Here is a 26,957-nt window from a genome sequence, read left to right as displayed (position 1 = left end):
AATTTGGGAGATTAAAGCTGATAGAGAGTCTTACTGACAATCGTTGTTGCCATTTGCCATTCGCGAGTGGAACAGGGAAGGGGTACGAAATGTACCCTCCGCCGCACGCTGTCAGGTGGCCTGCAGAGTACACATGTAGGGTTCTATTGTAGGAAAGAGCAGTTTCCCCACAACCCTGCCAATGAATCGTAGCCTGTCATTTGAATCACCTACACGTGAGACTTTGAGATCATTCCAGTTCATGTCTTACGTACTGAAAAGCATTTTCTTTCTAATGGCTACTCATTAATCCGCTGTACAAAAGTTGTTACAGTCGCGTTTCGTGAAGATCGCGACCCGCCTTCAACTCAAAGAGTTGCTGTGAGTGTTTCTACCACACTGAAACGTTACTATCTAACTGGATTTCACTATATTTTTTCCTCGCAGGTACGTTAATCGTTTTCGGAAAGTCTGAGATTGCAACTAATAGTGTACGTCATTCATACGCAGGTGTCTCAGGTGGAATGGTCAGTATTCAGCAATATGACAGGAACGATCATTCGACGCAAAAGGAGTGTAATAGACATGGGCTCTAAAATGCATACCATTGGAGCTATGAGCACTTCTTAAATATCGTGAAATAAATCTCTTCTGGTTTCCATATTTTGAGAGGTGGTAGTATGGATCAAAACAAGAATAAAGGTCCAGTAAACGTGGGCGCGAAAGTGCATACCTTAACGGCTGTGAGCACTTTTTCAGTAGATGAGATGTGTTTTACAGTAGAGAAAATGAACAAGTGCTTATGGCTCTTGAGCTATGCGCTTTAGAGCCCATGTCTATTAGGCAATTTTTTCTTGTTTTGGTTGATGCCATCTCTCGCGAAAATATGGAAAGCTACGATCTTGCAGTAGAACAGATTTGTTTCACAATACTGAAGCTGCAGAGATGCACAGAGCTCTTAAGGTATGTAGTTTAGAGCCCCTGTTTACTACAACTTTTTTGCTTTGAATCATCATTCTCCTAGTATTCCTGCATATTCAGCATTCCTCCTGGGACACCCTGTGTACTATGATAGAATCACACTTCCACTTACATGAATAGCGTGTTGTGTCCTGCACGTAAAGAAACATTCGACCCAATCGTCAATCTTATCACATATACCATAGGAACGTATTTTATTAGAGGGCGTCTCTCTGGTACTAAATCAAAATGTTTTGGAAAGCCACTATCCATGACGTTGAGAATAACATTTGTGAGGAGTGTGAGTTGAGTTTATTCGGAACAGATATGAGGCATATTATGGTCAATAGTGGAACTAATTCGCTTCTAAATTAACATCGAGCGAGGTGGCGCAGTGGTTAGCACACTGGGCTCGCATTCGGGAGGACGACGGTTCAATCCCGTCTCCAGCCATCCTGATTGAGGTTTTCCGTGATTTCCCTACATCGCTTCAGGCAAATGCCGGGATGGTTCCTTTGAAAGGGCACAGCCGATTTCCTTCCCCATCCTTCCCCCTCACGAGCTTGCGCTCCGTCTGTAATGACCTCGTTGTCGACGGGACGTTAATCACTAATCTCCTCCTCCTCCTCCCCTAAATTAACCGTAGAATTTGAAGGGAACTTCAACGGAAACGGAGATCTCATGGATTTCTAGCGATGTAAACTGTATTTTAAAACCACCGGTACTAATACCAGCGTCACTCGTCTTTGTAGCGGAATGGCCACTGAATAATGTCAACAAAACGTTACTTTTCTTTATGAGGGGACATCTGTTTAGTATCATTGCCACAGATACTAGAACAACGCCGCGCCAACACAAGGTTGGCAGCCCGTCGTCTGCCGAGCACAGCGCACTAGCGGGCTGTGCAGCTCGACGGAACTGGAGAGTGCCTCGTTCACTTCTTAGCTAGATTTCAACCTAGGCAGACGCACTTTCATAATCGGCCTTCAGCCAGTTCTGTAATGTTTGCACTGATTCTCTGAGGAGGGCCCATCAGGCTTAGTCCCTGAGAATATGTTGTATTAGTTCATAGTATTCCATGTTACGAGATTGTCAGTTCATAGCCGCAGCTGCAGTCCTACAAACTACTGAAGATAAGTAATTTCATTGTACTATGTGTTTCTTGAATAATAATCCTTTTCTCTAACAGTGTGCCGTACCTCATATTATTGCAACCTGGACTCCTTCAGCTCCTATCAACTCGGCCTGCTACTTATTTGCATTTAGTAACGAGCTGAAAACACGCTCGCGTTTTGTGCCTCTAAACAGTGAGACACAATCTGAATACTCAATAGGTGTTGGTACGGCAAACACACCGGATAATCACTCACTGGCCAGCGGATACCTAACTGGGGGCGTGCCAACAGCTACGTTTCACACGTTCTCTCATATAGATGCACACGTTTTCTACAGGACTAACGCCACCTGATTTACGGGGTAGTCGAGGTACCTGTGTGTTTGTCAAAACAGAAACTTATGCTGTTCTCATCTAACATACTCATCATGAAGATGCAACACTTAGTCGCCGAGACCGTTCAAATTAACCATCTGGTTTACGTTCATTGAAACCTGACTGACGGGGTTCAAGTCACAGCACAAAAAACACTTTCACTATATCAGGGAACCTTCATTGCCGGCCGCGGTGGTCTCGCGGTTCTAGGCGCTCAGTCCGGAACCGGGCGACTGCTACGGTCGCAGGTTCGAATCCTGCCTCGGGCATGGATGTGTGTGATGTCCTTAGGTTAGTTAGGTTTACGTAGTTCTAAGTTCTAGGGGACTGATTACCATAGATGTTAAGTCCCATAGTGCTCAGAGCCATTTGAACCATTTGATTGTACACAGTCGGTTCTTCGCGAATAGTTTTCCGCAGTCTTCTGTTCTCTAAGCTGCGACTAGCCTACTATGTTTTCTAAGTTTATGAACACGAATTACACTGGAATTAAGTCCATGGATTAAGTAAAATTTCTTCGTACCCCATTCTTGGTCTTACAAGGGGAGGCCACGACGTTTGGAACGCGGATTTACTGCAAACTTCGTACACTCTTAGTACTCCATGAGGACAACAAAATGTGTAAGCAGTAGCGCGTACTTCTCAAGCGTTACTGAGAAAATCGCAAGATGATTTCGGTCGTCAAATATAAATCTGTGCGTGGCGATTTTTACCATGAAGCGGCTGCAGCCGAGTGGTGCCGGCACTGTAGCTCAGCGTGTTCGGTCAGAGCGGTAGCTACCCTTTCTAATTAAAAGTACTGAGCGAATAGATCAACGAACGAAGTGAACGGGTGTCATCGACTTCCGCCCCGAACAAATTCAGCGAACAATATAGAACAATTTTTTTTTTTTTAAACTCGTTGGCTTTAGAGCCGCTGGATCGAGTTCCGTTCGTCAGTTTTTTTATTTTCAACACAGTCATTTTCTTTACTATTTATATCACAGTTGATTTAATGGGAGAAATACGTGTAATCGGATGAACTTTTATTAAATTTACAATGTTATTTGGCAGTCTACTAATTTTTATTATCACAAATATTATAATATTCATAACTATCGACTAGTAAACGACCAAACGCATAAAGTGATACTGAAAATGTATGCTTGTTTTTGTCTTCAAAACTGTTCATATTTAATCGAAAGAGAACGAGAAATTGCTTCTCAGAAGACGCTATTAAAATACAATCGATACTGCATAACCAATTATCACCGCCGATTTTTAAGGAAGTACTGCGTGATGCATGGTTTCTTCCAAACTATCGTCTGAAAGAGAGGTTTTTGGAAATGTTAACGAGGTTTGTTTTTCCACGGAAAACGTCAAAAGACCTTGTGTATGCGGAAACATAGCATTTATTCAATGCAGCTGGTGCCGTTTAACTTTGTGTGTTCCATGTTTTTAAGAAAAAAAAAACATCCTGCAACTTGCACTCTTAATGTCGAAAGCGACGATTAGTTTTACATCTTTCGAAAGCCGTCTGTGCCGGTCAAAACTTGGAGGTAACAAGTCGTTTCGGGCTCCTTCCAGGTATTAGGGATTTCTCAAATCACGGACATACATACATTTTCAGTATCACTTTACTCGTTTGGTCGTTTACTAGTCGATAGTTATGAATATTACATTATTTGTGACAGTAAAAATTAGTAGACTGCCAAATAACATTGTAAATTTAATAAAAGTTCATCCGATTACACGTATTATCCCCATTATATCAATTGTAATAGAAATAGTAGAGAAAATGACTGTGTTGAAAATAAAAAAAACTGACGAACGGAACTCGATCCAGCGATCCAACGGCTTGAACGCCAACTACTTGAAGAAAAAAAAAATAAAATAAAAAACGCAACAACAACAACAACACACATTTGGTTCTATATTGTTCGTTGCATTTGTTCAGGGCGGACGTCCGATGACACCCGTTCAGTTTGTTCGTTGATCTACTCGCTCAGATTTTTTATTAGATAGCGTAGCTACCTTGCCACCAGCACTCCACTGCAGCCGCTTCTTGGTAAAACTGGGCATGCACAGATATAAATTTGACGACCGAAATTATCTTGCGATTTTCTCAATAACGCTTGAGAAGTACGCGCTACTGCTTACACATTTTGTTGTCCTCATGGAGTACTACGAGTGTACGAAGTATGCAGTAAATCCGCGTTCCAAACGTCGTGGCCTCCTCTTGTTAGTGGTGTGTGTGTGTGTGTGTGTGTGTGTGTGTGTAAAAGCGTAGGCGCACGCATGTGTCTGCCGGTTAGGGTGGTGGGGGTAGGGGGCAGGGCAGGGATGGTGTTTGGGGTATTGAATTTACATTAAGCGACTAGAAGACAGTAGATATTCAGCTCAGGGCTGTATTTAGACAGTACATTTTTTGTATCTGAGTGCCTGTAAATACAACACTAGATTCTAGTTGCATCAGTCCCTTAGCCAGAGCAGTTTTGACGGGCTGAAGATAAGCAACGTCCACCGAACGCAGGTTTGCGTGTAACGCGAAGGGAACAGCGCAGTCAGGCGAGAACATGCGCATGTGAACTGGCGTCCGGGTTACTATCGATTGTATGCCCGCGTTGCCACGAGAGATTTTACGAAGCCGTAAAACAGTCCCACGTGCGACTATTATAGCAATGCCGCACTGCAGATGATCGCACGGTTCGTTGTTAACAGTCTGCGTGATAGTTATCAACAGGTTAGCCTTATAAGATATTGCTGTTCTTTAATTAGTGAACGTTTTATGTCGCTGCATCAATATTGATCGGAAAAACAAGTGGTCGCAAAATCAAAGAGGACGATTCCACCCGTGGGATTTTAACTTACTGGCGGTAGTTTCACGCAAATAATCAACAAATTCTGTTCTCGAGTACGTAATCCTTCTATTAGAAAATGTAGCTTCAGGTACAGATGAATGCAAAGGTGCTTGCCGAGGCTTCAAAATACTTTCGAGAGAACTTGCAGCGTACAGACGTCGCATTCGTTTACAAACTGACTACACAGCTTTCGGAAGAGTACAAATTTCTGTTAAAAGGAAACGAAAGACCACCAGTAAGCTTGCTTTTCATTCGTACCAATTTCAGCTTCTTAATTCTCGCAATCAGGCGCAAACTCTATTACGTACCAAATCACGTATTATATTTTGAAAGTGAAATTCTCATGATTTGACACACTTCCTTAGTTATATGTGTATATATCGATTATGATGTTTTATTGTAAATGACATATGAAAATACTGCCCACTTACTGTCAGTTTTTTGGTACTTAGGGCAGACAACAATTTCTCTACTTACTCTAGGAAACAGCTGAATAAATCGATAAAGTGAGCGTAAATGAGGACATATTTAAAAAACCGTACGATACAGTCTTGGATAATGTCAGGTGGAATAAATTAATGCCGGCCGCGGTGGTCTAGCGGTTCTAGGCGCGCAGTCCGGAACCGCGCGACTGCTACGGTCGCAGGTTCGAATCCTGCCTCGGGCATGGCTGTGTGTGATGTCCTTAGGTTAGTTCGGTTTAAGTAGTTCTAAGTTCTAGGGGACTAATGACCACAGTAGTTAAGTCCCATGGTGCTCAGAGCCATTTGAATAAATTAATAATATTAAGTAATAATATTAAGTAATAATATTAAGTATCTCGTGATGAATCCGTGCCGAATTAAAAACTGTCTTTAGCTTTTAGTTGTCCCATTATGGGGACTGCCAACGTATTACCCTGGAATTTTATATACAAGAGGCAGTCAAATGAAGAAGAGACTCAAGGAAAGAGTAAGTAAACTGTTTATTATATCAGAAGTAATCGCCATTACTGTTAATACATTTATCCCACTGTGAGACAAGATAGTCAATACCTTCATGGAAAATTGATTGCGGTTGCCTACGGAATCAAGATTATACTCAGGTGTCTACTTCTGCGTGCGAAGCAAATTGACGACCCCGAATGTTTTTCTTCGGGGCTCCAAAAATTTGAAAATCGCGTGGGGAGGGATCGGGACTGTATGGAGAAATGGAGAACGTGTAAGGGCTTCCCAGCGGAGCTTCTGCAGCGTAGTGAAAACAACAGCCGCGCTAGCTCCGGGAAAGTCACGAAGACCTTTTTCTTTGACAACAGGAGGCCGGTGCTCAGTCCCGATCTCTCCCTATGCGATTTTCATGTTTTTGGAGCCGTAAACGAAGGTATTTGAGGCTGTCTATTTCCTTCAGACGATGAGGTGCACGCCTGGGTATAATCGTGATTCCGTAGGCAACCGCAAACATTTTTCCATGAAGCCATTGACAGTCTTGTCTCACAATGGGATAAGTTATGGCTATTACTTCTGAAATAATAAACAGTTTAGTTACTTTTTTTCCATCTGTTTCGTGTCCATTTGCCTGCCCCTGATAGTATAAAACAGATTTGGGCTAGAACTAAAGCAATGAATTTAAAAATTTATAATAAAAGACTTACATTATGTTTTGCTTCATTATAGGCGGCAGAAGGAGTCTGTACGACGTGAAGTGAGCAAAACAACTGCACTAACCCGCAAGGCTGGCTACGCAAGGTAAGAGGGGAGTAAGAATGTCACTCGTTTATATCAGCCTATCAGTCGTTTGGACGGTATCCCATCTTCTGCAGATTCTGCATCTACTCCATTCACAAACACGAGAAAATAATTTGCATTTGGTAAGGCCGGCCGGAGTGGCCGAGCGGTTCTACGCGGTACAGTCTGGAACTGCGCGACCACTACGGTCGCAGATTCGAATCCTGCCTCGGGCATGGATGTGTGTGATGTACTTAGGTTCGTTAGGTTTAAGTAGTTCTAAGTTCTAGGGGACTGATGACCTCAGAAAATAAGTCCCATAGTGCTGAGTGCCATTTGAGCCATTTGGTAAAAGTTATGCCTTCGTCAAGCAGGAGAACAGAAATATACTCGTTGCGAAGTCTAAGTCTAAAAGATATTTACTTTTGCGTACAGTAAGGTATCTTTATTGCATCGACTGTAATACAGGGGGCGTTCAATAAGTAATGCAACACATTTTTTTTTGAAAGCAGATCCTTTTTATTCAGGATTCCAATACACCATATTATTACCCATTCTTTTGTCTAAAAAATTCATTTTTCAACATAATCTCCGTTCAATGCCACGGCCTTACGCCACCTAACTGTTACGGCCTGTATGCCTGAATGGTAGAACTCTAGCCCGAATCTCGTGCGTGCGGTAGCGTTCTCGCTTCCCACGCCCGGGTTCCCGGGTTCGATTCCCGGCGGGGTCAGGGATTTTCTCTGCCTCGTGATGGCTGGGTGTTGTGTGCTGTCCTTAGGTTAGTTAGGTTTAAGTAGTTCTAAGTTCTAGGGGACTGATGACCACAGCAGTTGAGTCCCATAGTGCTCAGAGCCATTTTTTTGGTAGAACTCTACTAGTCGACGTCGCAACCAACATCTTCCGGCCTCAGTAGTCTCCCCACCATCCATGTACTGCTTCCCACGAAGTGCATCCTTCATTGGGCCAGACAAACGAAAGTTTGCAAGTGCGAGGTCCGGACTGCAGGGTGGATCCTAGCCTTTGAGAACTCCAACTGGTGGACGAGTGTGTCAGCACTACCAACACAGACGTGCACTTGTACAGCGAGGTGTTTGATTGTGCTTCGTCGATCACCTCGATTGAGAGTATCCGCACGTTCAAAATTGCACGAGTTACAGATGAATGCGGCCGGACAGCACGCAAGATATGGGACAGATTTGCGCCAGTTTTTTGTGATAATGACAGAAGCTTCGCCCCCGAGTCAGCGTGCTTTTGTTCACTGCCAGGTCTCCACAAAGACATTCTGCAGGCGCCTATGAATATCTGCGGTACTCTGGTTTCCCGCCAAAAGGAACTCAATGACAGCTCTCCGCTTGGAACGCGTCACCGTTACAGACGCCATTTTGAAGGCTACGTACAGCAGCACCACCTATCTGAACTTCATGAAACCATCGGGGGTGAAACGGGAATATTCCACGATTTCCACAACAAATTCCGCATTTTTCAAACTAAACTGGCAGAGAATATAAAGTGTTGCACTACTTATTGAACGACCATCGCAGATTATTATTTCTAAGGCAAAAATACATTGCTACCACACGTCGCTGGCACAGTTCTTTAAGCTTTCTGTGCGGTCTATTTCCGAATGAAGTATTATAAATGTCTTAAGAACATTTAAGCCGCGTTCGCTGCAAGAATGACGCAAACGATGTAAACCCTGTAGTTTGACGCACGGAATGTCGTTTCCCATCAGGTTAAACGAAAAGATAAGCAGTAGCAGATCATTTATATGTGCTACTAATCTTTCGTTCTAAGTAGATGATTCTCTTCATATAACTGGTCAAAAAAAGCGTGCCATCCAAAGTCATATAGGTTGTTGTTTAGTCCTCTTAGTAGTGTAGCTATTACAGATTGCTCTTTAAACAAGAACACGAAACGATGTTTTCACGTTTCCAATAACATGACCTTTGCGTGACGCATCCGAAGTCTGCGAAACTGACAAATGTGTTACACGGAAGTTCAGATGTCAATGAATTCAAAGACAAGTTAGTCGATTGGAAGTTCGCCACCTAAGTTCTTTTAAATTCACTTAATAAGAAAGAGATATTTCACTAGTTGGCTGTATGTTTCTCGTGAATCCAGTACTCCGACACAAACGGTGAATGATAAATGAACCAGCCTACGTGTACGCCTCAGAAAGAATTTCGTACTCAAGTAAGAAATGTCGACCTGCTTCCTTGTTTCCATTTCTTTTAGTTGGAATTTCAAATGACAACTTGTGTAAGTCACAAAATTACATCTCTCCAACTCTCTCAATGCTTTAGAACCACTAAACAAAATTCACTTAGGCGGAAAAAGTGTTTCGATGGAATTCGCACCTAAATTACAGACGTGATTCTTTGTTTGGTTTTTAGAGTTACTTTGTGTTTCAGTTACGCTTGCTCTTGGCGGCCTAGAAAGTTAAATTACATCCGCACTGTTCATATACCGAGGTTGAGTACAATGCTACAGTGGTTAATATTGTTTGTCTATAGACGTTGAACGTTTGTGATTAGTAGAAACAGCGTAAAAGATGTGCAGTAATCCGAAGACGGTGGGCAGAAAACATTCCTTTACTGTTTAGAATACATCTTACCTACAAAACATCTGCCGATGAAGGTGGACGAGTAACACAACTGCCGAGTTCGCTGTATGAAATTCAAGCGCGTCCTTAGCACTGGAAACGTTCATATTAATTTTATGTCGCACGGTTATGTGTGAATATGACAGTAAACTGGGCTTTGACAAAGTTTACTCAAAATTTTTCGTTCAAGTGTTTTATATCTGCAACATAGGGTGGTAGTATCGAAGCAGGTCGTCTGTAGCAGTATGTTTGATATAGAATCCAGGTTCGCCGGCCGAAGTGGCCGAGCGGTTCTAGGCGCTTCAATATGGAACCGCGCGACCGCTGCGGTCGCAGGTTCGAATCCTGCCTCTGGCATGGATGTGTGTGATGTCCTTAGGTTAGTTAGGTTTAAGTAGTTCTAAGTTCTAGGGGACTGATGACCTCAGAAGTTAAGTCCCATAGTGCTCAGAGCCATAGAATCCAAGTTCAGGCAATAAGAGGCAGCAACTTTCTGGAAGAAGATAGGACGTGAAATCAAGAGTGCCGCTTCACTAACTCAACGAGGATACCTCCAGCACGGGACGTGCCACTTGCTGTATTCGTAAATGTGATATATAATCACAGCGTAAGCAAAAGAGAGCTCAGGAGGTCTACAGATTGAGTGCTGAATTTTCAAAAGAACGTGATATATCTTGATATTTCTAAATCCATTAAACAGAATATATAGAAAGCTCTAGATCCCTATATTTGAGTGGATACGCTAACAACGCTGCTTCCAATTACTATAAAGGGTGACAGTCTGGGTGCAAAACGACTCAAGGATATCCATCTCATATGGTTTAGTTATGTACATACGCTACAGATGGAGCACTAACGCACACAGCACCATTATTTATTGAAGGAACTTTCAGACAGCGAACCGAAGAAATGATTAGTTTTAGCAGAGATCGATGTAAGTAGACAATTTTCTCTTGTTGACAGTAAAAATACACTACTGGTCATTAAAATTGCTACACTAAGAACAAATGCTGACGATACACTGGTATTCATTGGACAAATTATACTATAACTGACATGTGATTACATTTTCACGTAATTTGGGTTCATAGACCCTGAGAAATCAGTATCCAGAACAACGACCTCTGGCCATGATAACGGCCTTGATACGCCTGGGCATTGAGTCAAACAGACCTTGGATGGCGTGTACAGGTACAGCTGCCCATGCAGCTTCAACACGATACCACAGTTCATCAAGAGTAGTGACTGGCGTAATGTGACGAGCCAGTTGCTCGGTCACCATTGACCAGACGTTTTAAATTGGTAAGAGATCTCCAGAATGTGCTGGCCAGGGTAGCAGGCGAACATTTCCTGTATCCAGAAAGGCCCGTTCAGGACCTTGAACATGCGGTCGTGCATTATCCTGCTGCAATGTAGGGTTTCGCAGGGATCGAATGAAGGGTAGAGCCACGGGTCGTAACACATCTCAAATGTAACGCCCACTGTCAAAGTGTCGTCAATGCGAACAAGAGGTGGCCGAGATGTGTAACCAATGGCACCCCATACCATCACGCCGGGTGATACGCCAGTATGGTGATGACGAATACACGTTTCCAATGTGCGTTCACCGCGATGTCGTCACACACGGATGCGACCATCATGATGCTGTAAACAGAACCTGGATTCACCCGAAAAAATGACGTTTTGCCATTCGTGCACCCAGGTTCGTCGTTGAGTACACCATCGCAGGCGCTCCTGTCTGTGATGCAGCGTCAAGGGTAACTGCAGCCACGGTCTCCGAGCTGATAGTCCATGCTGCTGCAAACGTCGTCGAGCTGTTCGTGCAGATGGTTGTTGTCTTGCAAACGTCTCCATGTGTTGACTCAGGGATCGAGACGTGGCTGCACGATCCGTTACAGCCATGCGGATAAGATGCCTTGCATCTCGATAGGCTACAATCCAACCTTTATCAAAGTCGGAAACGTGATGGTACGCATTTCTCCTCCTTACATAAGGCATCACAACAACGTTTCATCAGGCAACGACCGTCAATTGCTGTTTGTGAATAAAAAATCGGTTGGAAACTTTCCTCATGTCAGCAAAATGGTTCAAATGGCTCTGAGCACTATGGGACTTAACATCTATGGTCATCAGTCCCCTAGAACTTAGAACTACTTAAACCTAACTAACCTAAGGACATCACACACATCCGTGCCCGAGGCAGGTTTCGAACCTGCGACCGTTGCAGTCGCGCGGTTCCGGACTGAGCGCCTAGAACCGCTAGACCACCGCGGCCGGCTCATGTCAGCACGTTGTAGGTGTCGCCACCGGCGCCAACCTTGTGTGAATGCTCTGAAAAGCTAATCATTTGCATATCACAGCATCTTCTTCCTGTCGGTTAAATTTCGCGTTTGTAGCACATCTTCGTGGTGTAGCAATTTTAATGGCCAGTAGTGTATTTTAAGGATGAGTCCTCAAGGCAATGAGTACGAAAGGTATCAAAAGATATTTTCGGGAACTTAAATGACGACATGGTATGCCTACAGGAATAACAGCTCTCGAAATTTCTTTATTTTAATCGTGGTGAAATTACATAACATGTCTCTATGCATACGCGTACACAATTCGTTATTGTTCAAGTTGAACGGTCGTGCAGGTTACTCAGCAATGGAAAATTGTTGGCGCATCAGTCTCTTTCACTTCATTGGAAATATACTATAAGAGAGACAGAGGTTGATCCAACTGTATGAAGATACCAGCACATAGCTATTGTCTTTTGCATTGCAGAGTGTACCAAATGTTGCTCGTATAACTTCTTAGGTCTTAGGTGACAAACCCAATTGTTAAGTTAATTTGAGTCATTATTGGTAAGTATCTTCTGTCGCCAGGAGCGTAAGTGAGGCCTCGCAGTCGACGTACAGTTTGCATTGTGCTTGGTCGTTTGCCTGCTGGCAGCGGCACGTGGCACGCACCCCTCGGGCGTAAGGGTGTGCGAGGGAGGACGTTGCCATGGCTACCGACAACATCTATTGATCTCCCCGGTGGGTTCCGTAACCAGTGGCGGCTCAACGGCTCTCTCCCACACCTCGCTGACGCGCAGTTCTCACAATGCGTATCACAATCCTACGTAACGTCCGTGTCGTGACGTAAAGTCACGTAAATGTTTCAGTGGAAATGCATTTGAACTTTGGAAAGTAAACAGTAAACTCTGCATTCTGCCAAGTGTGTTTTTAGAAACGTACACTACTGGCCAGTAAAATTGCTACACCAAGGATAAATGCAGATGATAAACGGGTATTCATTGGACAAATACACCAGTCACTACTCTTGATGAACTGTGGTATCGTGTTGAAGTTGCATGGGCAGCTGTACCTGTACACGCCATCCAAGCTCTGTTTGACTCAATGCCCAGGCGTATCAAGGCCGTTATTACGGCCAGAGGTGGTTGTTCTGGGTACTGATTTCTCAGGCTCTATGCACCCAAATTGCGTGAAAATGTAATCACATGTCAGTTATAGTATAATATATTTGTCCAATGAATATCCGTTTATCATCTGCATTTCTTCTTGGTGTAGCAATTTTAATGGTCAGTAGTGCAATACGTATACGATTTGGGGACAGGCACAGATCTGCCGCCTCTGGCAAACGGTGATTCTAACCCGGCTGGGCATCGATTGCAGCTGACCTTGGATGACTCATCATTCCATGATGATTCAACTCTATGCTACGGTTCATCAACCGTAGTGACCAGCGAGTTGGGACGTGCCAGTCTCTAGCCAACACACCACCAAATCTTTTCAGTGGTTGAGAGATCTGGTGAAGGTGCCGGCCATGTTAACAATCGAAGACACTTTGTATCCAGACGGGTCAGGACAACACGGGTCTTGCGTTACCTTATTTGGAGGCCACGTCACGGAGACCTTAAAGACAGGGCACAGTGATCGACCTGAACACGTCACATGCAATGACTGTGACGACGGGAGGCGAGCTTGTTGCGTACCCCATACAATGACGTCAGACACTGTGACCCTGTAACGAGGTAATCTGGCAACCTTCGTCCGCCTCGAAGCATCCAGTGCGGATTTACCCATCCTGATGCTGTAGCAGAACCGTGACAACGTGATGGCACTCTTGTATCCAGTCTTCTCGTCGAGCGCAAACCCTGCCTGCACGACTCTCTTCTGCTGCAACATAATTCTCTTACTGCAAACAACCCTGCTTCCTTATTCAAGGTAAGTGACGAGGCTGTACGACGCCGTACAGCTGTGAGAGCTACATGTCTGTGCTCTCTGGTGCTAGCTTTTATGGTCTTTATGCCGCTGAGGATGGTCCTCCTCAACCAATCGATTCCATATTGGCATGACAGTCGTGGGAGTCTGCAGCTCGTGGTCTTGCGGTAGCGTTCTCACTTCCCGTGCACGGGGTCCCGGGGGTCGGGGATTTCCTCTGCCTCGTGATGACTGGGTGTTGTGTGTTCTTCATCATGTCATCATCGTTGACTCGCAAGTCGCCGATGTGGCGTCAACTAAAAAGGACTTGCAATACGGCGGCCGAACTTCCCCGCATGGGGCCTCTTGGCCAACAATGCCACACAATCATTTAATTTTTTTTTTTCACTCGTGGGAACCTGAGCAAGGCGAGCAGCAGTCTTGCGGGACGACTAATCCTGTCGCTCCACAGGGCACGGTCTTGCAGTTGTCCAGTCACGCCATGTACGGGTAGGTGTTGCTCCTACCTACGCGAGGCACAATAAAAATGTCTCACAAACAAGATTCACATGCAGTTTCTCAACGAGAATTTCTCTGCGTAATTTCTCTTTACGTGCTAAATGTAAACTGCGTTACTCCTACCTACTTCTGCGGTTGCCACAAAATGTTAATCATTTAGTACACGCTAATTTGACGTTTGGTACAGAAAAAAAATAGGCTCTGAGCACTATGGGACTAAAATACTGAGGTCATCAGTCCCCTAGAACTTAGAACTACTTAAATCTAACTAACCTATGGACAACTCACACATCCATGTCCGAGGCTGGATTCTAACTTGCGACCGTAGCGGTCACGCGGTTCCAGACTGTAGCGCCTAGAACCGCTCGGCCACTCCGGCCGGCCGGTTTGGTACAAGCATCACAATTTGGTCTCCTTTCTGGATCGACACACGCAGTTTCAGACCGGTAACTGTCGTCCGAGAGAGTTGGGCATGTTTTGTTAGGGACACACAATTTCGTGCGAAATCTGTGTGAACTAACTGGGGATGAAAAAAGTTAAAAAAAAACAGCTAAAATGCAGCAGAAATTTATCTACGCAGTTATGTGCATTAATATGGTGTCGATACAAAGAATCTGCAACAAATACAGAAGTAGTATTCTAAATGAGAAATAGGAATATTGTTGGTGGAACGTTTGCTTTTGGACTATGAACAGAAAGCCTCTCTATCTCTCTTATAACGCCAGCCAGTGGAACTGGATGAGTATCTGAGTGACAGCTTACTGCCAGGAAATAAGTATGTCTTCTGCTCCTAGAATGATTACCCGAATACTTAACTGGCAAGATCTACCAGAATGTCTCAATTTGAACCACACATCTCTGGAACAGGCTACTCTATAATCTAAATGGGATACAAAACCAAAATAAATTCACCGTGTATTCTACGCTTGTAACGTCCCAAGGTTGATACCCTATAATCTTTGCTGCGTCCATCGATAACCGTTTTTTCAACTGAAATTGCCGATACTGTTTTGTGTAAATTCAGTTTTTGCATGGGAGCTTGTATCATTTTATATTCAGTTATTAGCATTTCTTCGTCCTATTTGAAGTTTATTTGAGCATTTTTTGTGGTATCACGTGTCAATACCACCCTACCGGCGTTTAGCAGTTGGCAACAGAATAGCAAGTTTCTGTTTGACGCCGCTAGCGGTCGCGCGGGATCTGGAGGACCCAGTAGTGTGTACCCATGAGTCATGCCTCGAGCAGCTCTGGACTATAAGAGCCCTCTGCCGCCGCTCACCCCACTTGTACTTGGAGTCTCTTTACTATGACACCATCATTCGTGCTCGGTACAGCGAGCCTCTTCCTAGTTGCCATTGTATAAGATGGATTCTAATGATTACTACATTATTTGTAATGAGTCTTTGTATGCTTGGAGAAATGAAAGTTAAGTAAATCTTCTGTTTGTTGTGTTAACTTTTACGATAACCATTTCTGCTCGTTTCCTGATTTCCTACCTGACAGTTCAAAAAATGTTCAAATGTGTGTGAAATCTTATGGGACTTAACTGCTAACGTCATCAGTCCCTAAGCTTACACACTACTTAACGTAAATTATCCTAAGGACAAACACGCACACCCATGCCCGAGGGGACCAACCGCACAGTCCAGGACGACAGTTGCCACACCATTCTGTACCCCACTTTTCCTTGTCATTTTGTATGAAATCGTACACAATATTTAGTATATCCCCAGAAGACATAATTACGGTAACTCTCAAAAGGTTAGTCATCCAGCGATTCTTAAGTTCATTTAAAACACAAATGGTGAAAATAATAATTACAAATGTTAATGCAAATCATTGTTTGTTGTTGTTGTGGTCTTCAGTCCTGAGACTGGTTTGATGCAGCTCTCCATGCTACTCTATCCTGTGCAAGCTTCTTCACCTCCCAGTACCTACTGCAACCTACATCCTTCTGAATCTGCTTAGTGTATTCATCTCTTGGTCTCCCTCTACGATTTTTACCCTCCACGCTGCCCTCCAATGCTAAATTTGTGATCCCTTGATGCCTCAAAACATGTCCTACCAACCGATCCCTTCTTCTAGTCAAGTTGTGCCACAAACTTCTCTTCTCCCCAATCCTATTCAGTACCTCCTCATTAGTTACGTGATCTACCCACCTTATCTTCAGCATTCTTCTGTAGCGCCACATTTCGAAAGCTTCTATTCTCTTCTTGTCCAAACTGGTTATCGTCCATGTTTCACTTCCATACATGGCTACACTCCATACAAATACTTTCAGAAACGACTTCCTGACACTTAAATCTATACTCAATGTTAACAAATTTCTCTTCTTCAGAAACTATTTCCTTGCCATTGCCAGTCTACATTTTATATCCTCTCTACGTCGACCATCATCAGTTATTTTGCTCCCCAAATAGCAAAACTAATTTCCTACTTTAAGTGTCTCATTTCCTAATCTAATTTCCTCAGCATCACTCGACTCAATTCGACTACATTCCATTATCCTCGTTTTGCTTTTGTTGATTTTCATCTTATATCCTCCTTTCAAGACACTGTCCATTCCGTTCAACTGCTCTTCCAAGTCCTTTGCTGTCTCTGACAGAATTACAATGTCATCGGCGAACCTCAAAGTTTTTACTTCTTCTCCATGAATTTTAATACCTACTCCGAATTTTTCTTTTGTTTCCTTTACTGCTTGCTCAATATACAGATTGAATAACATCGGGGAGAGGCTACAACCCTGTCTCACTCCTTTCCCAACCACTGCTTCCCTTTCATGCCCCTCGACTCTTATAACTGCCATCTGGTTTCTGTACAAATTGTAAATAGTCTTTCGCTCCCTGTATTTTACCCCAGCCACCTTCAGAATTTGAAAGAGAGTATTCCAGTTAACGTTGTCAAAAGCTTTCTCTAAGTCTACAAATACTAGAAACGTAGGTTTGCCTTTTCTTAATTTTTCTTCTAAGATAAGTCGTAAGGTTAGTATTGCCTCACGTGTTCCAACATTTCTACGGAATCCAAACTGATCTTCCCCGAGGTCCGCTTCTACCAGTTTTTCCATTTGTCTGTAAAGAATTCGCATTAGTATTTTGCAGCTGTGACTTATTAAACTGATAGTTCGGTAATTTTCACATCTGTGAACACCTGCTTTCTTTGGGATTGGAATTATTATATTCTTCTTGAAGTCTGTGGGTATTTCGCCTGTCTCATACATCTTGCTCACCAGATGGTAGAGTTTTGTCATAACTGGCTCTCCCAAGGCCATCAGTAGTTCTAATGGAATGTTGTCTACTCCCGGGGCCTTGTTTCGACTCAGGTCTTTCAGTGCTCTGTCAAACTCTTCACGCAGTATCGTATCTCCCATTTCATCTTCATCTACATCCTCTTCCATTTCCATAATATTGTCCTCAAGTACATCGCTGAGTATAGACCCTCTTTATACTCCTTCCATCTTTCTTTCCCTTCTTTGCTTAGAACTGGGTTTCCATCAAAGCTCTTGATATTCATACAAGTGGTTCTCTTTTCTCCAAAGGTCTCTTTAATTTTTCTGTAGGCAGTATCTATCTTACCCCTAGTGAGAAAAGCCTCTACATCCTTACATTTGTCCTCTAGCCATCCCTGCTTAGCCATTTTGCACTTCCTGTCGATCTCATTTTTGAGACGTTTGTATTCCTTTTTGCCTGCTTCATTTACTGCATTTTTATATTTTCTCCTTTCATCAATTAAATTCAATATTTCTTCTGTTACCCAAGGATTTCTATTAGCCCTCGTCTTTTTACCTACTTGATCCTCTGCTGCCTTCACTACTTCATCCCTCAGAGCTACCCATTCTTCTTCTACTGTATTTCTTTCCCCCATTCCTGTCAATTGTTCCCTTATGCTCTCCCTGAAACTCTCTACAACCTCTGGTTCTTTCAGTTTATCCAGGTCCCATCTCCTTAAATTCCCACCTTTTTGCAGTCTCTTCAGTTTCAATCTGCAGTTCATAACCAATAGATTGTGGTCAGAATCCACATCTGCCCCTGGAAATGTCTTACAATTTAAAACCTGGTTCCTAAATCTCTGTCTTACCATTATATAATCTATCTGATACCTCTTAGTATCTCCAGGATTCTTCCAGGTATACAACCTTCTTTTATGATTCTTGAACCAGGTGTTAGCTATGATTAAGTTATGCTCTGTGCAAAATTCTACAAGGCGGCTTACTCTTTCATTTCTTCCCCCCAATCCATATTCACCTACTATGTTTCCTTCTCTCCCTTTTCCTACTGACGAATTCCAGTCATCCATGACTATTAAATTTTCGTCTCCCTTCACTACCTGAATAATTTCTTTTATCTCTTCATACATTTCATCAATTTCTTCATCATCTGCAGAGCTAGTTGGCATATAAACTTGTACTACTGTAGTAGGCATGGGCTTTGTGTCTATCTTGGCCACAATAATGCGTTCACTATGCTGCTTGTAGTAGCTAACCCGCACTCCTATTTTTTTATTCATTATTAAACCTACTCCTGCATTACCCCTATTTGATTTTGTATTTATAACCCTGTAATCACCTGTCCAAAAGTCTTGTTCCTCCTGCCACCGAACTTCACTAATTCCCACTATATCTAACTTTAACCTATCCATGTCCCTTTTTAAATTTTCTAACCTACCTGCCCGATTAAGGGATCTGACATTCCACGCTCCGATCCGTAGAACGCCAGTTTTCTTTCTCCTGATAACGACGTCCTCTTGAGTAGTCCCCGTCCGGAGATCCGAATGGGGGACTATTTTACCTCCGGAATATTTTACCCAAGAGGACGCCATCATCATTTAATCATACAGTAAAGCTGCATGTCCTCGGGAAAAATTACGGCTGTAGTTTCCCCTTGCTTTCAGCCGTTCGCAGTACCAGCACAGCAAGGCCTTTTGGTTAATGTTACAAGGCCAGATCAGTCAATCATCCAGACTGTTGCCCCTGCAACTACTGAAAAGGCTGCTGCCCCTCTTCAGGAACCAAATGTCTGTCTGGCCTCTCAACAGATACCCCTCCGTTGTGGTTGCACCTACGGTACGGCCATCTATATCGCTGAGGCACGCAAGCCTCCCCACCAACGGCAAGGTCCATGGTTCATGCAAATCATATTCAGCAATATTGCATGAACTTTTACCTTTTGGTGTAACAACAAATTATTAAAACAACTTACATTTTAATATCAATGTAATACCTTCGATAGTTGTCTTTGACACAATACTGTCTGCCGCGCGGGGTAGCCGCGTGGTCGTAGGCGCCTTGTCACGGTTCGCGCGGCTTCCCCGTCGGAGGTTCGAGTACTCCCTCGGGCATGGTTGTGTGTGTTGTCCTTAGCGTAAGTTAGTTTAAATTTGATTTAGTAGTGTGTAAGCCTAGGGACCGATGACCTCAGCAGTTTGCTCCCATTGGAACGTACCTCAAATTTCCATTATTGTCTTTAGTAATATATTGGCACCAAGTCTGGCAGAGAGAGTTGTTTTGATTGCGTTGGCAATATAATGGACTTGTTACGAGCAATGTTTGTTGTTTTTTAACCATTTGAAGGCAAGTTTGTATGAAAATTCATGTGCAAAGGCTTAATGGATGTTGCAGTGAAGTTTGTAATAAAAAATGTGGAGTTCTAAGAAAAGTTTTTCAATCATTTCGTAGCAAGCCCGGACTGGAGCAACTGAATGGAATTTATCCGCCTCTGGACACTGACTCCGCAAGAAGATAAGTTGAAATTATCATTATTTCTGTTTCCTACTACCGCTACTGTTATACGAAGGTAAGTCAATTATTATCCGCAAAGTAGTTATAAAATTTTATTGTAATCAAACAGGAAATTTACAAGAACATCATTTTCCGTCATAGTCTCCTTGCGTTTCAACACACTTGGTCCAACGTTGTACAAGCTTCCTGATGCCCTCATAAAAGAAGGTTCGCGGTTGAGCTGCGAGCCAGGAATGCACCGCTTCTTTCACTGCCTCGTCCGAGGCAAATCGACGGCCCATGAATGCTTGTTTGAGTGGACCAAACAAGTGATAGTCAGAAGGGGCAAGATCGGGACTATATGGATGATGAAAAATGGTTCAAATGGCTCTGAGCACTATGGGACGCAACTGCTGTGGTCATAAGTCCCCTAGAACTTAGAACTACTTAAACCTAACTAACCTAAGGACAGCACACAACACCCAACCATCACGAGGCAGAGAAAATCCCTGACCCCGCCGGGAATCGAACCCGGGAACCCGGGCGTGGGAAGCGAGAACGTATATGGATGATGATCCAGTACTTCAAATTTGAGTTTCTGGAGCGTTTCAGCAGTGTGGGCAGCAGTATGCGGACGGGCATTGTCGTGCAACAACACAACACTTTTTGACAGCAATCCTCGGTGTTTGCTTCGAATTTCAGGCTTTAGCCTGGCAGTAAACATCTCACTGTAACGTACACTTTATTGCTGTGCCCCTTTCTACATAATGTTCCAGTACTGGACTTTGTGCGCCCCAAAAAACCGTAAGCATGAGTGTTCCTGCGGACGGTTGGGTCTTTAACTTTTTCTTGCACAGCGAATTTGGATTTCTCCATTCCATACTATGCTGTTTACTCTCCGGCTCGTAATGATGGATCCATGTTTCGTCACCAGTAATGATCTTGTCTAAGAAGTTGTCCTCTTCGTTACCACAGCGATCCAAATGTTTTTGCAGATGTCCAAGCGCGTTTGTTTATACAACTATGTGAGTTTTTTTGGAACCCATCTTGCACAAACTTTATGAGACCAAAGTCTGTTGTGGAATATTTCTTAGGCAGAACCGTGACTAATTTGCACACGATGTGCCACTTCGTCAATAGTTAATCGCCTGTCTAAGAAAATCATCTCACGTGAACGCTCAATTGTTTCTTCATTGGTGGCGGCAAACTGTCGTCCGGCTCCTTCATCGTGCGTAACACTTGTGCGACCATTTCGGAATTTTTCAATCCATTCGTACATACTCCGTTGTGGCAAAACACTGTTCCCGTACCGTACAGAAAGTCTTCGATGAATTTCAGCCCCTGATACGCCTTCCGACCACAAAAACGGATCACTGAACGTTGCTCTTCTTTGGTGCAAATAGACAGCCGAGATGATTAACAGCACGGCAGTGATAACGAAACTAATCTAGCAGCTTGAAAATTGCAAAGATATAAGCATGCGTCATCAACGTAAAACGAAAGTACTACCAAAATAAACAAAAATATAACTAAACTGCCGATAATAATTGACTTACCATTGTAAGAAATGTGGTGTACATATACTACGCAATACTGAAAGCACATCTACGCAGTTCATTATTAATTGTTGCACAATAGCGGTCGGGGATTAGACTGTCATTGTGTAGCTTCCTTTTCGGAGTAACTAAGTAGTCTCCACCCTGTCCAACAGCGTCACTGAATTCCTGTAAAATCCTCAACGACTGTCTGCTCTCCACCCTTCCTCTTTCCTGTCTCTTTGAACTTTTCTTTTTTGGTCTTCCAATTCTATTCTCGTTCTTATTTATCTTTTCTCCTGCTGACTTCTTCCTCAATAACTTTTCCTGTTTCTCTCACAAATAGAGCGAGGGAAAAGTGACTGCTTGCACCCTGATGTGTCTGTACCAGCCGTAAAATTCTTTACTTTGCCCTTAGGATAGGTACGCGAAATGAAATTTACAGCCAGTACAATGGTTTGCGAACGTGAACAAATGGTAGTTTTGTGAACTTCCTCAATAGCGTTTCACCAGAAGTTCGTCCTCTTCCCTCACCTGATTACTACGTAATTTCACGGAGAATATCTATAACAATCTCTTACTCCGGAACCGGCGAAAAATATCTAGCAGTAGATCTCTGAATTGCTTCCATGTCCTCTTTTAATCCGACCTGGTGGAGAGTTCAAAAACTGGAGAAGTATTAGAATCTGACGCACAAGAATCTCATATTAAAGATGTGCTACAGCTTGTCTTGTTCCACTTCATGTCGTTTAGTAGCGTTACGTGCAGATATTTTAATTTAAATAACTGCGTCTACCCAGCAGCATACCATTAACATTACAAGAACGTTTCTCCTACCCATCCGCATGAGCTTATACACTACTGGCCATTAAAATTGCTACACCAAGAAGAAATGCAGAAGATAAACGGGTATTCATTGGACAAATATATTATACTAGAACTGACATGTGATTACATTTTCACGCAATTTGGGTGCATAGAGCCCGAGAAATCATTACCCAGAACAACCACCTCTGGCCGTAATAACTGCCTTGATACGCCTGGGCATTCAGTCAAACAGAGCTTGGATGCCGTGTAAAAGTACAAATGCCCATGCAGCTTAAACACGGTACCACAGTTCATCAAGAGTAGTGACTGGCGTACTGTGACGAGCCAGTTCCTCGGCCACCATTGACCAGACGTTTTCAGTTGGTGCGAGATCTGGAGAATGTGCTGGTCAGGGCAGCAGTCGAACATTTTCTGTATCCAGAAAGGCCCGTACATGACCTGCAAGATGTGGTCGTGCATTATCCTGCTGCAATGTAGGGTTTCGCAGGGATCGAATGAAGGGTAGAACCACGGGTCGTAACACATCTGAAATGTAACGTCCACTGTTCAGAGTGCCGTCAATGCGAACAAGAGGTGGCCGAGACGTGTAACCAATGGCACCCCATACAATCACGCCGGGTGATACGCCAGTATGGCGACGACGAATACACGCTTCCAATGTGCGTTCACTGCGATGTCGCCAAATACGGATGCGACCATCATGATGCTGTAAACAGAATCTGGATTCACCCGAAAAAATGACGTTTTGCCATTAGTGCACCCAGGTTCGTCGTTGAGTACACCATCGCAGGCGCTCCTGTCTGTGATGCAGCGTCAAGGGTAACCGCAGCCATGGTCTCCAAGCTGATAGTCCGTGCTGCTGCAAACGTCGTCGAACTATTCGTGCAGATGGTTGTTGTCTTGCAAACGTCCCCATCTGTTGACTCGAGGATCGAGACGTGGCTGCACGATCCGTTACAGCCATGCGGTTAAGATGCCTGTCATCTCGACTGCTAGTGATACGAGGCCGTTGGGATCCAGCACGGCATTTCGCATTACCCTCCTAAACCCACCGATTCCATATTCTGCTAACAGTCATTGGATCTCGACCAGCCGCGCGGAATTAGCCGAGCGGACTAGGGCGCTGCAGTCATGGCCTGTGCGGCTGGTCCCGGCGGAGGTTCGAGTCTTCCCTCGGGCATGGGTGTGCGTGTTTGACCTTAGGCTAATTAAGTTTAAGTAGTGTGTAAGCTTAGGGACTGATGACCTTAGTAATTCAGTCCCATAAGATTTCACACACATTTGAACATTTTGGATCTCGACCAACGCGAGCAGCTATGTCGCGATACGATAAATCGCAACCGCGATAGGCTATAAGCCGACCTTTATCAAAGTCGGAAAACTGATGGTACGCATTTCTCCTCCTTACACGAGGCACCACAACAACGTTTCACCAGGCAACGCCGGTCAACTGCTGTTTGTGTATGAGAAATGAGTTGGAAACTTTCCTCATGTCAGCAGGTTGTAGGTGTCGCCACCGGCGCCAACCTTGTGTGAATGCTCTGAAAAGCTAATCATTTCCATATTACTGCATCTTCTTTCTGTCGGTTAAACTTCGCGTCTGTAGCACGTCATCTTCGTGGTGTAGCAATTTTAATCGCCAGTAGTGTATGTATGACAAACATCTTTTAATTATATTACGAAATCTTGAATACTTTTTAAAAAAAATTACTGGATGTGTCAAGAATCAAGACTCCTTGTAAACACGACCGTGGTTCGATTCGCGATCAAACAATTTTGATCTCAGTTTCTAACGTGTTTGCTAAATAGTTTATATAGAACACTAAGATAAAAAGGTTCTACAATCATTAGCTGCAATATTTTTAACTTAATTCCGAATAATATACACTATTTATATGGCTTCATCCTCCTTAGTAATTAATAATTTACCCAGTTTTTGGTTGTTTCCTAGCCGCGCAATGCTACCCTTCTAAACACAGTGTATGCTTTTTACATTAGTTCATCTGCTCTTACAAACTACAGGACACTGATTAACTGTATGAGTGCAAAATAAGTTTTAAAACTTCCCTCTTTGCAGATTCGCGAGTTGCTGAGTTTTTTTTCTGCTTTTGTTGTTTTTTTCCATTCATTTTATACGCAGATAATTTCAGTCGGTTTTTCACACTGGTTCTAACCGGTTATATACCTGGACATTATCAAAGTGGAAAATTATTTAAAAGTGCAAGTAAATCAAATGCGTCAACACTAATGCCTTGTTGAAGAAAGGTAAGCACGCAACCGTCGTATGTATACAAAAAATAACGTTCTATTGTTGAAATAGTTACCGTGATGCCGTGTGCCATACGTCTAAGGGCTTTTTAAATATCACGACCTATGGTTCCTGCGCCGTGCACTGACAATACATGTTATTTTCACTGTTCTCAATGCACTTTACAGAAACTAATTATGTTAGTTTCTTTGAGATGAGCTAGTTGTCGGTAGGTGAGGAAAATCGATAGCTAGAAACTAAAAGCCATACCGTGGCTGGCAGGAGGAAGTCCTGCAATGCGAGCGGTTTGTTTTTTAGATACACTCGCCAACTTATATCGGTCTTTCTTATCGCTTTTGGCCGATCTTTCTGGATGCCTCGCAAATGGTTATAGCCTATTATGGCAACACGTGTAATCACATTGCTACCTCTGCCTTAGTTTAGCCTGTATCCTATCTCTGAAAAGACTGTCAGTTGTAGCTCGTCTTGTAAATGTTGTTCATCGTTCGATGATGTTGGTAGTCTAGCATGTGTTCTCTCTTACGCAAAAGAATTCTAGCACCGATGGTTTGCACGCGACAGTATGTGCACCACCGCTGCGATAACAACGCATTCAACTTCCGTGAAAACTGCTTTTCTTTTTTGCCTTATGCAGCTATACTAGTGATTCACACCAGTTTATACTAAACCAGAAACGATTATCGTATCATGAAAGAAAGTAACCAGAATAATCCCATTTTAGAAGAATTTATTGTTGATAGTATTAATTGTTGTTTAAATTTTCCTTTGTTTTGCTGTCTTTGCGCCGAAGTAATTGTGATTGTGGTTAGCGTTCAACTATTTCAATCTGATGGTATGTAGATATTTCGATGCGCAAATATTTACTCTCGTATTAGACACGAAGGAAACATTTGTTAAAATGTCTGATCAGTGACTGATGTACAGTGTCATCAGCAAGCATGGTGCAGAGTCCCTCGTAGCATTATTTGCCACGCCCATACACCCAGCTCGTGCGGAAAGATTTCTGTCGGCGTGTCTTCAAAGGCACTCTTCAAGTCACTTATCTGGCTCCTGTCAAACTCATGCGAAATTTAAGATGCTGCGGCAGAACGTTTTTACAGCTTATACGTGATACTGATCCCCTTACTTTTTCGCCACCATCATTACCGAGAGGATCCTTTTCTCTCTCCCGACGACTCCTGTTTATCTTCTCTGGAGAACAGAGTAACATTCATGGTGAATACGCTCTCCGTCTAACTTATCTAAATTCCTTTAACCTCTGTTCTCGTAATCAGCTTAATATGGATCACAAGAATAGGTCGCACAAGAGTTCCGGAAAGTGATTCCAAATTCTTTACCATTTACCACATTATGTGGAAATGTTGTCTCTATCATTTTGTACTTCTTTGCGTTATAGCCTCACCGAACAAAAACAAGTATTTGAGTGCCATACTGCAGTTAATACACTCCTGGAAATTGAAATAAGAACACCGTGAATTCATTGTCCCAGGAAGGGGAAACTTTATTGACACATTCCTGGGGTCAGATACATCACATGATCACACTGACAGAACCACAGGCACATAGACACAGGCAACAGAGCATGCACAATGTCGGCACTAGTACAGTGTATATCCACCTTTCGCAGCAATGCAGGCTGCTGTTCTCCCATGGAGACGATCGTAGAGATGCTGGATGTAGTCCTGTGGAACGGCTTGCCATGCCATTTCCACCTGGCGCCTCAGTTGGACCAGCGTTCGTGCTGGACGTGCAGACCGCGTGAGACGCCGCTTCATCCAGTCCCAAACATGCTCAATGGGGGACAGATCCGGAGATCTTGCTGGCCAGGGTAGTTGACTTACACCTTCTAGAGCACGTTGGGTGGCACGGGATACATGCGGACGTGCATTGTCCTGTTGGAACAGCAAGTTCCCTTGCCGGTCTAGGAATGGTAGAACGATGGGTTCGATGACGGTTTGGATGTACCGTGCACTATTCAGTGTCCCATCGACGATCACCAATGGTGTACGGCCAGTGTAGGAGATCGCTCCCCACACCATGATGCCGGGTGTTGGCCCTGTGTGCCTCGGTCGTATGCAGTCCTGATTGTGGCGCTCACCTGCATGGTGCCAAACACGCATACGACCATCATTGGCACCAAGGCAGAAGCGACTCTCATCGCTGAAGATGACACATCTCCATTCGTCCCTCCATTCAGCCTGTCGCGACACCACTGGAGGCGGGCTGCATGATGTTGGGGCGTGAGCGGAAGACGGCCTAACGGTGTGCGGGACCGTAGCCCAGCTTCATGGAGACGGTTGCGAATGGTCCTCGCTGATACCCCAGGAGCA

The 26,957-nt window shown here is 43.7% G+C and overlaps 1 protein-coding gene across 1 annotated transcript in view; it reads right to left on the bottom strand.

Moving 5' to 3' along the window:
* LOC126249149 (ankyrin-3-like) overlaps positions 1 to 26,957 on the bottom strand; it is a 602,141-nt gene that overhangs the window by 492,551 nt on the left and 82,633 nt on the right. The gene's annotated exons all lie outside the window — the stretch shown is intronic.

The sequence above is a fragment of the Schistocerca nitens genome, chromosome 3, assembly GCF_023898315.1.
Source record: "Schistocerca nitens isolate TAMUIC-IGC-003100 chromosome 3, iqSchNite1.1, whole genome shotgun sequence".
In the NCBI taxonomy this organism is placed as follows: domain Eukaryota; kingdom Metazoa; phylum Arthropoda; class Insecta; order Orthoptera; family Acrididae; genus Schistocerca; species Schistocerca nitens.
This window is presented reverse-complemented; position numbering and strand designations above follow the sequence as displayed.